At 48.2% G+C, this 10,799-nt stretch overlaps 1 non-coding gene across 1 annotated transcript; it reads right to left on the bottom strand.

The window, feature by feature from the left end:
• Positions 1 to 7,187: 7,187 nt before the first annotated feature.
• Positions 7,188 to 7,316, bottom strand: LOC127483086 (small nucleolar RNA SNORA51). Its single transcript, XR_007909052.1, has one exon. It is a non-coding gene; the product is annotated as a small nucleolar RNA SNORA51 (small nucleolar RNA).
• Positions 7,317 to 10,799: the final 3,483 nt, after the last annotated feature.

The following is a 10,799-nucleotide window of genomic DNA, read 5'->3' as shown; positions in this document are numbered from 1 at the left end:
CCCAAATTGTCACAACAGCCAGAGCTATGCCGATCCAAAGCCAGGAGTCATGAGTTTCTCCTGGGTCTCCCATGTGGGTGCAGGGGCCCAAGGACTTGGACCTTCTTCCACTGCTTTCCCAGGCCATAACAGAGAGCTGGATCAGATGTGGAGCAGCCCGGACTCGAACTGGCGTCCATACTGGATGCCAGCACTGCAGGCGGCTGCTTTACCCTCCACGCCACAGCGCCAGGTGCTGGGTATTCTGTAAGCCCTTTCCGTCTGCAAACTGGGAAAGCGTACCAAATGATTTTGAGCATGATTTCCTTCCCTATATTTTATCCCCCCCCCAAAGATTTATTTATTATAATTTCAAAGTCTAAGTTACAGAAAGGGAGAAAGAGAGATTTTCCATCCGCTGATTCACTCCCCAAATGGCTGCCACCGCCGGGGAAGGGCCAAGCCAAAGCCAGGCTTTTTCCAGGTTTCCCATGTGGATGGCAGGGACCCAAGCACTTGGGGCATCCTCTACTGTTTTCCCAGGCCATTAGCAGGGAGCTGGATTGGAAGCAGAGCAGCCAGGAACAAACGGGCTCCCATATGGGATGCTGGCACTGCAGGCAGCAGGCTTACTTGCTATGCCACCATGCTGGCCACCCCCCTGTTTTCTTTGCTCCCTGCTTCTGGACTCCTTATTTGATGTTGAATTTTCTGAACAGGTTTTCTAATTTTTTTCCTTGTCCTTTTAGTTCCTCTCTTCCCTCTTCTTATCCTTTTGCTTCATGTTAGAGACTCTCTTAACCTTTTCACTGTTTCTGAAATTTTTTTCTTATTATGTTTTAAACATTTTTAAAATTTGTATATTTTATTATTTATTTGAGAGGCAGGGAGAGACAGAAAGACAGACAGGCATGGAGAGAAAGATAGAGTTCCCATGTGTTGGCTCATTTGCCAAATTCCTATAACAGCCAGAAATGGGTCTGGCTGAAGCTGGGAGTTGAGAACTCTATCCAGGTCTTGCACATGCGTGACAGGGGCTCACCTGCTGCCTCCCAGGTGCACATTAAGCAGGAAGCTGGAATCGGGAGTAGAGCCAGGACTTGAACCCAGCCACTCTGTGTCCTCTGGGTATTCCTTTTTATAACACATCATTTTTCTCTTATATTCATGTAATATCAATGTCCCTACAGATTTTGGTGATTTTAAAGAATTTTTTTTCCACCCTGGCTAGTCTGTTTCCTCACAGTTATCTTTGTTGGTCTGATTTTGTCTCTAAGACTTTCCTCAGATGTGTGGTGACCTTTGGCCTTTTCTCATATTTAAGGATCAGGCATGATAAGCCGATTGGAATCTCTAAGAGCATGGATTGGGACTTATCAACTGTGGATTTCTCTGCAGTGGGCTGGCAGAACCAATCAGCTGGCAAATCCTCATGTCAGAATTTCAGTCTTCTCTTGACTTTGTCCAAATGCTCAGAGAACTCGTTCATCTCCTGAACACACAGGCCTGGCTGCCAGGGTTCTGAGAGCTGGGAGGGAGAAGAGGACTGGTGAATAGCATAATTCTCCAGATTTCCGTCTGCACTCCCTCTCCTCGGTTGTGCCTGACGCCTCCCAGTGCGGAAACTCCAGGCTTTTCTTCTACACAGAACACTCCTTTCCACATAGGAAGCCAGGCCGCCAGTCTCCAGTGGGAACTGATAGTTTCCCTGCGGCGCGAATTGCAAAGGGCATCTGGGGATCCACGGCTGCTGAACAGAACTTCCAATCAATCTTTTTTATCTTCTTTTTATTTTTTTTAAAGATTTATTTATTTATTTATTGAAAGACAGAGTCACAGAGAGAGGTAGAGACAGAGAGGTCTTCCATCTGCTGGTTCACTCCCCCACTGGCCGCAATGGCCAGTGCTGGGCCTATCTGAAGCCAGGAGCCACGAGCTTCTCCCAGGTCTCCCACAAGGGTAGAGGGTTCAAGCACTTGGGCCATCTTCTACTGCTTTCCCAGGCCACAGCAGAGAGCTGGATGGGAAGTGGAGCAACTGGGACATGAACTGGTGTCCATATCGGATTCTGGTACCACAGGTGTAGGCTTAGTCTACTATACAACTGTACCGGCCCCTTATTTATTTATTTATTTATTTAAAGTTAGAGTTACAGCAAGAGAGAGAGTGAGCAATATTTATCTACCATCTGCAAGTTCTCTCCTCAGATGGCTGCAATAGCTAGGGCTGGGCCAGGCCAAATTTAGGAGCCAGGAGCTTCATCCAAGTTTCCCACTTGGGTAACAGGGTCCCAAGCACTTGGGCTATTTTCTGCTGCTTTCCCAGACCATTGGCTGGAGCTAGATCAGAAGTGAAGCAGGGGCCAGCGTTGTAGAGCAGCGGGTTAAAGCCCTGGTCTGCAGTGCCAGCATCCCATATGGGCACCAGTTCGAGTCCCAGCTGCTCCTCTTTCAATCCCGCTCTCTGCTATGGTCTGGGAAAGCAGTAGAAGATGGCTCAAGTCCTTGGGCCCCTGCACCCATGTGGGGGACCCGGAAGAAGCTCCTGGCTCCTGGCCTGGGATCAGCTCAGCTTTGGCCATTGCGGTCATTTGGGGAATGAACCAGCAGATGGAAGACCTCTCTCTTTCTCTCTCTCTGGCTCCGCCTCTCTCTGTAACTCTATCTTTCAAATAAATAAAATAAATCTTAAAAAAAGAAAAAAGAAGTGGAGCAGCTGGGAAATGAACAGGTGCCTATTATGAGATGCCAGTGTCACAGGCTATAGTCTTAGTCCCTCACCACTGCCCCACTCCAGAGGTGCCTGGTGCTGCCAATTCCTAAGACTTTGGGTTTTGCTTGGTAAATCAAGTTGCTTCTTATTTTTCACTAACTTAGGATTCAGCTTACCAGAATCTGCTAAACTAGTTTACCACTTGTCCAGACATTTTCTAACTTCTGAGATTCAGGTGTTATTTTCTCTTTGTTCTTGTGGGTTAATGTCTTAGAAGAAAATCCTTTCTTTGTTGTTTTTAGAGAGATTTTGAGAGACAGTGAGGGTTAATCCACATTTCCATTTGTCATCTTAATTTAGGTGTCCTGGAGCAAAGCCTTGAATGTTCCACCCTGGCCACACCCTCCTCTTGGAAATACTAGATCAGGGAGAGGCCTGGTCCCTGGAGGAGTTCAGAAGAAGGGAATCCTGTAAACCCAGAACGTATAACCTTCCCTTACCCATAGAGGTTGGGGATTCCTGTAGTTAAGTCCACACTAACTCCTGAGGCCATGTATCTGCCTGCTGAGGCCCACTGGACCCTGTAGAAGAGGGTCAGAACTGATAAGAGGAGTCTTTGCTTAGCCAGATTTTCCTCAGGGTCCCAAATCTTCTCCCAGGCCCATCTAGGCACTCCCTTGTAAAAATCCAGTTTTAACAAACAGGAGAAGGGAGAAACACAGACAATAGAATCTTTGAATGTTGTATCTACAGACTGTCTTGCTCATCCTGCGCCTGATTGAACACTCTGTGAATGTTTATAAAAAACAGACTACTCCAATTTCAGTCATCTGAATACCTCATTAGCATATACCTTGACCAAGCAGGTGAACTTCTTCCTTTAGAAACACTTATAGGGGGGCTGGCGCTGTGGCGCAGCAGGTTAGTGCCCTGGCCTGAAGCGCTGGCATCCCATATGGGTACCGGTTTGAGACCTGGCTGCTCCACTTCTTCTTTTTTTTTTTTTTTGACAGGCAGAGTGGACAGTGAGAGAAAGAGACAGAGAGAGAAAGGTCTTCCTTTGCCGTTGGTTCACTCTCCAATGGCCGCCGCTGCAGCCGGCGCACCGTGCTGATCCTATGGCAGGAGCCAGGAGCCAGGTGCTTTTCCTGGTCTCCCATGGGGCCCAAGCACCTGGGCCATCCTCCACTGCACTCCCTGGCCATAGCAGAGAGCTGGCCTGGAAGAGGGGCAACCGGGATAGAATCCGGCGCCCCGACCGGGACTAGAACCCGGTGTGCCGGCGCCGCAAGGTGGAGGATTAGCCTATTGAGCCACGGCGCCGGCCGCTGCTCCACTTCTGATCTAGCTCTCTGCTATGGCCTGGGAAAGCAGTAGAAGATGGCCCATGTCCTTGGGCCCCTGCACCTGTGTGGGAGACCTGGAGGAAGCTCCTGGCTCTTGGCTTCAGATCGGTACAGCTCCGGCTGTTGCACCCAATTGGGGAGTGAACCATCAGATGGAAGACCTCTCTCTCTGCTTCTCCTCTCTCTGTGTAACTCTGACTTTCAAATAAATAAATAAACAACACATATAGGGACCGGAGCTGTGGCACAGTAGGTTAATCCTCTGCCTGCAGCACTGGCATCCCATATGGGTGCCAGTTCTAGTCCCAGCTGTCCCTCTTCCAATCCAAAAGCAGGAGAAGATGGTCCAGGTACTTGGGTTCCTGCACCCACATGGGAGACTGGGAAGAAGCACCTGGCTCCAGGCTTTGCATCAGAGCAGCTCTGGCCATTTTGGCCATTTGGAGAGTGAACCAACAGACAGAAGACCTTTCTCTCTGTCTCTCTCACTGTCTGTAACTCTACTTCTTGTAGTGGAATGAGAAGGCCATGCCAAGATGGCCGCTGGCAAGCTAGCATCAGTTACTCAGGAATGGCTTCAGAACCCACCTAGCAAAGAAGCCTGCCTGGCAACAGGCAGTGATTGGTTACAGCATAAACTGCCCCTTGACCGGATTGACTGCCTCAGCTATATAAGTTGCTGCACCAACTGAAATAAATGAGTCTGCTAGCTGCTTGCCTCTAGTCTGCTTTCACCCAACTCCCGGTGTCTGTGTTGTGACTCCGCACCTCTGGCCCCCACTGTGCTCCTCCTCTTAGAACAAATCCATAGCAACAACCTCTCAAATAAATAAATAAAATCTTAAAAAAAAAAATGCCCTGCATATAAACCCCTGCCACGCACACGCTGGTTCACTCCCTCCAAATACCTACAATGGCTGAGACTAGGCAAACATTGAACCTGGCAATTGGGAAACTCCATCTGGGACTTCACATGGGTGGCAGGAACCTAATCACTTGAGCCGTCACCCCTGCCTCCCAGGATTTGTAGTAACGGGAAGCTGGAGGTGAGATATAAATCCCAAACCAGGCAGTCCTGACCAGTAACCCTTTCGGGGCCCCTCCCTCCCAGCTATTGGGAGCTTTCTATGCCTCTTTCAATAAACTTCCTTTACTTTGCTCACTCTTCCTTGTCTGTGTGCCTTGTTTCTCCATGGACATGAGACAATGAAACTTGCAGGGAAGAGGAGCTGCTACACAAGGAGCTGCAACACAAGGAGCTGTGCTATTACATAAGAATCTGGTGAAAAGAAGAATCTGCCACATGTCCTGGGGCCGAGACACAGACCCCAGCAATTGGAGTGTAGACTCCTCCTGCTAGTTCTCCTGCAAAAGCAATATCTGATCACCCTCAGTATCTGATCAGGTTCCTCGTTCTCCACACACACACCCCCGCCCCAGGTAACGTCTGATCAGCAAGAATCCTGGTGGATTGGTTTAGCCAGAATCTCCCCTACCCCTAATGTTTACTCTTAGTAATCATCCATCCACTCACCCCTGCCCTGCTCCTTGGCTATAAATTTTCACTTGTCCACATACTATATCCAGAGTTAAGTCCAATCTTTCTCTAGCACTCACTGCAAAAGCCCATTGCAGGGGTCCCTATACCTATTGCAATGGTACTGAATAAAGTCTGTCTTACTATGCTTTAGTGAGTATCATTGCATGATTTAGTTTTAACAGGAGCTATCTCAAGATCTTGTGCTCCATGTTACTGATCACTTCAAAGTCTCCTGCATACACAGCTCCTCTTCCTTAACTTCTCAGGAACTCCTGAGCTCAGTCTAAATGTGTGTCTCCTGGGGATCTTTATTATTCTTTACTGATAATTTATTTTTCATGAACTGTTAAAAATGAAGTCAATTCTTTAGAAAACCTTAGAATGTTGGAGGTAAAAACAGATTAAAGAACACCAAGTTTTGGCTGGCACCGTGGCTCACTATGCTAATCCTCCACCTGCGGTGCCGGCACCCCAGGTTCTAGTCCCTGTTGGGGTGCTGGATTCTGTCCCGGCTGCTCCTCTTCCAGTCCAGCTCTCTGCTGTGGCCTGGGAGGGCCGTGGAGGATGGCCCAGGTCCTTGGGCCCTGCACCCACATGAGAGACCAGGAGGAAGCGCTCCTGGCTTCAGATCAGCGCAGCGCCAGCCGTTAGCAGCCGCTTGCGGGGGTGAACTAACTGAAGGAAGACCTTTCTCTCTGTCTCTCTCTCACTGTCTAACTCTTTAAAACTTTAAAACTTGAGCCAGAGATGGCCGGCGCCGCGGCTCACTAGGCTAATCCTCCGCCTTGCAGCCCTGGCACACCGTGTTCTAGCCCGGTCGGGGCGCCGGATTCTGTCCCGGTTGCCCCCTCTTCCAGGCCAGCTCTCTGCTGTGGCCAGGGAGTGCAGCGGCGGATGGCCCAAGTACTTGGGCCCTGCACCCCATGGGAGACCAGGAGAAGTACCTGGCTCCTGCCATCGGATCAGCGCAGTGCGCCGGCCGCAGCGCGCCGGCCGCGGCGGCCATTGGAGGGTGAACCACCGGCAAAGGAAGACCTTTCTCTCTGTCTCTCTCTCTCACTGTCCACTCTGCCTGTCAAAAAAATAAAATAAAATAAAAAAACTTGAGGCAGAGATAGACAGATATAAACACATGCTGGTTCACTCCCCCCAAATACCTACAATAGCTGAGAATAGGCAAATGTTGAACCTGGCAACTGGGAAACTCCATCTGGGTCTTCTGAACCTAATCACTTGAGCCATCACCCCTGCCTCCCAGTGTCTGTAGTAACCAGAAGCTGGAGGTCAGATAGAGCCCGGCATTGAACACAGGAACTCTGATGTGGGATGCAGGTGTCTTAATGACCAGGCCAAATGCTGGTTTCTAACTCTAGCATTTTAGAATTGATTAGCTGGTGGGTTCAGAGGGGTTAATGGTCAAGGTCACACAACTGCCATTCAGTAGCGCTAACAATAGAACTCAGACCTTCCCTGTTAGTCCAGAGTCTGTGCCCAACACCACCTGCTGTGTGGGCATGCTGCCAGTCTGCCTGTCCGCTCTCTTTAAAGATCATTAAAATGGTTCATAAACCACCTTATGACTGAAGCAGAATTCATTCTATTTTTTTCCCTTGTGTCTCCCCATTCACAATACAGACCAGTCCCAGGGCCTGGGCCGAGGTGTATATGGGGTAGCTTTACTCTGCCTCTTTCTGTACAGTCAGATTAAGAACACAGCCTGTAGTGAGCACCAGGAGACTGAGTTCACTCTATTTTTATGTTTATTATTACTTATAATACTAAAAACTCAGCGTGAACAATCACATCTTGAATTTTAAGATGAAAAATCTTTGAGGGTTGACGGAGATGGGAAGTTCCACTGAATGTATAAAATTCAGGGGCAGGCTGGCTGCTGGCTGTTCTTGCTTGCAGAGACTGCAGAGGAGTGATGAAGTGAAGGCGCAGAGGGACAAAGATAGGAAGCCAGGGTGGATCACCCGTGCCCTGGTAACTCCTTTCTCACAGCACGTGACCGTTCCTCATCACTTGCTTTTTGTTTGTAATGTTCACAGTCTCATCTGAACAGGAGGTTCCCAGGAGAGAGGTAGATTTCTGCATACCAAGTGCAGTCATTGGAATCTTACTTATAAAGCAATTTCCCAGAGCAAGTGTCAGGAGCCAGAAAGGACCCTGATGGGGAAGCACAGGCTACGGGGAAACCTTGCCAAGATTAACTTCTTTCTGTCTTGTGCTCTCCCTCTCTCAGCATTCTGTTCAATAAATGCTTGTTGAGCAATAAGTCACATCAGATCTGGTAGAAGTCAGAAGTGGTGGACACCTGCTGCTTCTCAGCTCTCAATAGACAGTTCTCCCTTCCTTGATAATTACAGCTAATATTGATTCCCTTGATCCCATGCTTCAGGGAACCCCAATGCTTCTCTTTTTCTGCTTTTGACAGGGGACATTGGGGCCAACATTGTGGCATAGTGTCTGCATTGTGGCACTGTCTGCAGTGCCAGCATACAATATGAGTGCTGGTTCAAGTCCTGACTGCTCCACTTCCAATCCAGTTCCCTGCTAATGTGCCTGGGAAAGCAGCTGAATATGGCCCAAGTGCTTGGGTCCCTGCACCCATGTGGAGACCTGGATAAAGCTCCTGGCTCTTGGCTTTGGCCTGGCCCTACCCTGGCCATTGCAGCAAATCCAGGAGTGAATTAGTGGATAGAAGACCTCTCTCTGTCTCTCCTCTCTATCTCTAACTCTGTCTTTCAATTAAATTTTAAAAAGTCTTTTTTTTTTTTTTTTTTTTTTTTTTGGACAGGCAGAGTCAGACAGAGAGAGAGACAGAAAGGTCTTCCTTTTTCCGTTGGTTCACCCCCCAAATGGTTGCTATGGCCGGCGCGCAACACTGATCCGAAGCCAGCAGCCAGGTGCTTCCTCCTGGTCTCCCATGTGGGTGCAGGGCCCAAGGATCTGGGCCATCCTCCACTGCCCTCCCAGGCCACAGCAGAGAGCTGGCCTGGAAGAGGAGCAACCGGGACAGAATCTGGCATCCCAACTGGGACTAGAACCCAGTGTGCCGGTGCTGCAGGTGGAGGATTAGCCAAGTGAGCCATGGCACCAGCCTTAAAAAGTATTTTTTTTTTTTTAAAGACAGAAATGAGATACTGGGGTGTGTGTGTGTGTGTGTGTGTGTGTGTGTATGTGACAACTAGTTAAGATGCTGCTTGGGATGCCTGTATTCCATATTGGAGTGTCTGGATTCAAGTCCCTGCTTTGCTTTCAATTCAGCTTCCTGCTGGTTTGCACCCTGGGAAGCAGAAGGTGATGGTTCAAGTGCTTGGGTCCCTGATACCCACATGAGAGACCCAGATGGAGTTCCTGGCTACCGGCTTCCAGCCTGATCCAGCCTTAGCTGCTATGGCATTTGAGGAATGCCAGTGGATAGAAGATTATCTCTCTCTCTCTGTCTCTCTTTTTTTTTCTCTGCTCCTCTGCCTTTCAAAGAAATAATAACAATTAAAAAAAGAAATAGAGTATTGATATGGTATATGGTTCCTTGATTGTATCAAGAAGGGCAAGTCCAACCAGATCAAGGCCAGGACTTTGGTTCTGCAACTGGGAGAGGAGAAATAATCTTTTTTTTTTCTTTCTTTCATGTGAACCAGGAAGCATGTGGGTTCAAGGACCTTTGGTAGTTATCTTGGAACCACAGAGGGAGAAGCCCACCAAGAATGGAGCCAACAATGAGGAAGTAGAATTGAGAAGCAGAGAGAAACTGGGTCCTGATCCCATCATTTCAGCAACTGGATAAAGCCTGGCCTGGATTCTGGGTTATTCAGTTGTATAGAAAATTGTACCTCCTATTGCTCAAATCAACCTATTTTATTTAATTTAAAAGAATATATCAGCGTGCTCTTCTCTTTCACATTTCCTTGTGTGTGACTTTCTTTATATTTAGCCAGAAGTATCTACCAACCACAGGGCTGTGGAAGAAGGAATGGAATTAGGGCTCCTAAAAAAGAAATTTAATGAAGAAAAAGTAAGAGTCAAAGTTTAGGTTTTTACTTGAGTGAAGGAAGAAGAAAAGAAGGAGATAATGGGAATACGCAGGCAGACTCTTGTGTTATGTGTTTAACCTTTCTGGCTACCAAATAGATTATAAAGAAAGCAGAGAGCAAAGGGACTTGAATTCCACTTCCCGTGTGAAAACATGGGAGGAGAGAACTTCACAGGATATCTCTGCACTAGAGGACTAAAGCAAAGGGAAAGAGCAGCACGGCACTGAAGGCAGAGTGAAGGCTGAGCTGACGAAGGCAGAATGACACAGAGAGAGGGAGAGAGAGAACTACAGAGAGAGAGGGGGAGAGAGAGAGATATCTTCCTTCTGTGGGTTCATTCCCCAAATTGCTACAAGAGCTGGGGCTGAGTCAGGCCGAATTAACCTGCGGGATAGGGGGGAAGCTGAGCATCCAGGACTCAAACCAGCTCTCTGACATGGATGCTGGGGTTGTAGGCAGCATCTGCTGCACCACAATGCCAGCACCTACCGCAATGTTTTCATAGCAGCTCCACCATTTTACATTCTCACCAGCAACAGACAAGAGTTCTGGTTTCTTCACAACTTGCCCATTTGTTACTGTCTGGTGTTTTTGGTAATAACCTTCCTCATGGGTATGAAGTAGTATTTCATTGTGGTTCTGATTTGCATTTACCTAATGACAAATCATGTTAGACATCTTTTCATGTGCGTATTAGCTAATTGTATATCTTCTTTAGGGAAATGTCTATTCAAGTCTTTATTTATTTATTTATTTTTTATTATTTTTTGACATGCAGAGTGGACAGTGAGAGAGAGAAACAGAGAGAAAGGTCTTCCTTTTGCCGTTGGTTCACCCTCCAATGGCCGCCACAGCCGGCGCGCTGCGGCCGGCACACTGTGCTGATCCGAAGCCAGGAGCCAGGTGCTTCTCCTGGTCTCCCATGCGGTGCAGGGCCCAAGCACTTGGGCCATCCTCCACTGCACTTCCAGGCCACAGCAGAGAGCTGGCCTGGAAGAGGGGCAACCAAGACAGAATCTGGCGTCTCGACCGGGACTAGAACCCAGTGTGCTGGCGCTGCAAGGTGGAGGATTAGCCTATTGAGCCATGGCGCCAGCTTACCTGGTTTTAAATTTGGTTGCTTTTTTGTTTTTTGGTGTTGAGTTGTATGAGTTCTTTATATATGCTGGATGTTAATCCCTC

This window comes from Oryctolagus cuniculus, chromosome 4 (assembly GCF_964237555.1).
Source record: "Oryctolagus cuniculus chromosome 4, mOryCun1.1, whole genome shotgun sequence".
NCBI lineage: Eukaryota > Metazoa > Chordata > Mammalia > Lagomorpha > Leporidae > Oryctolagus > Oryctolagus cuniculus.
This window is presented reverse-complemented; position numbering and strand designations above follow the sequence as displayed.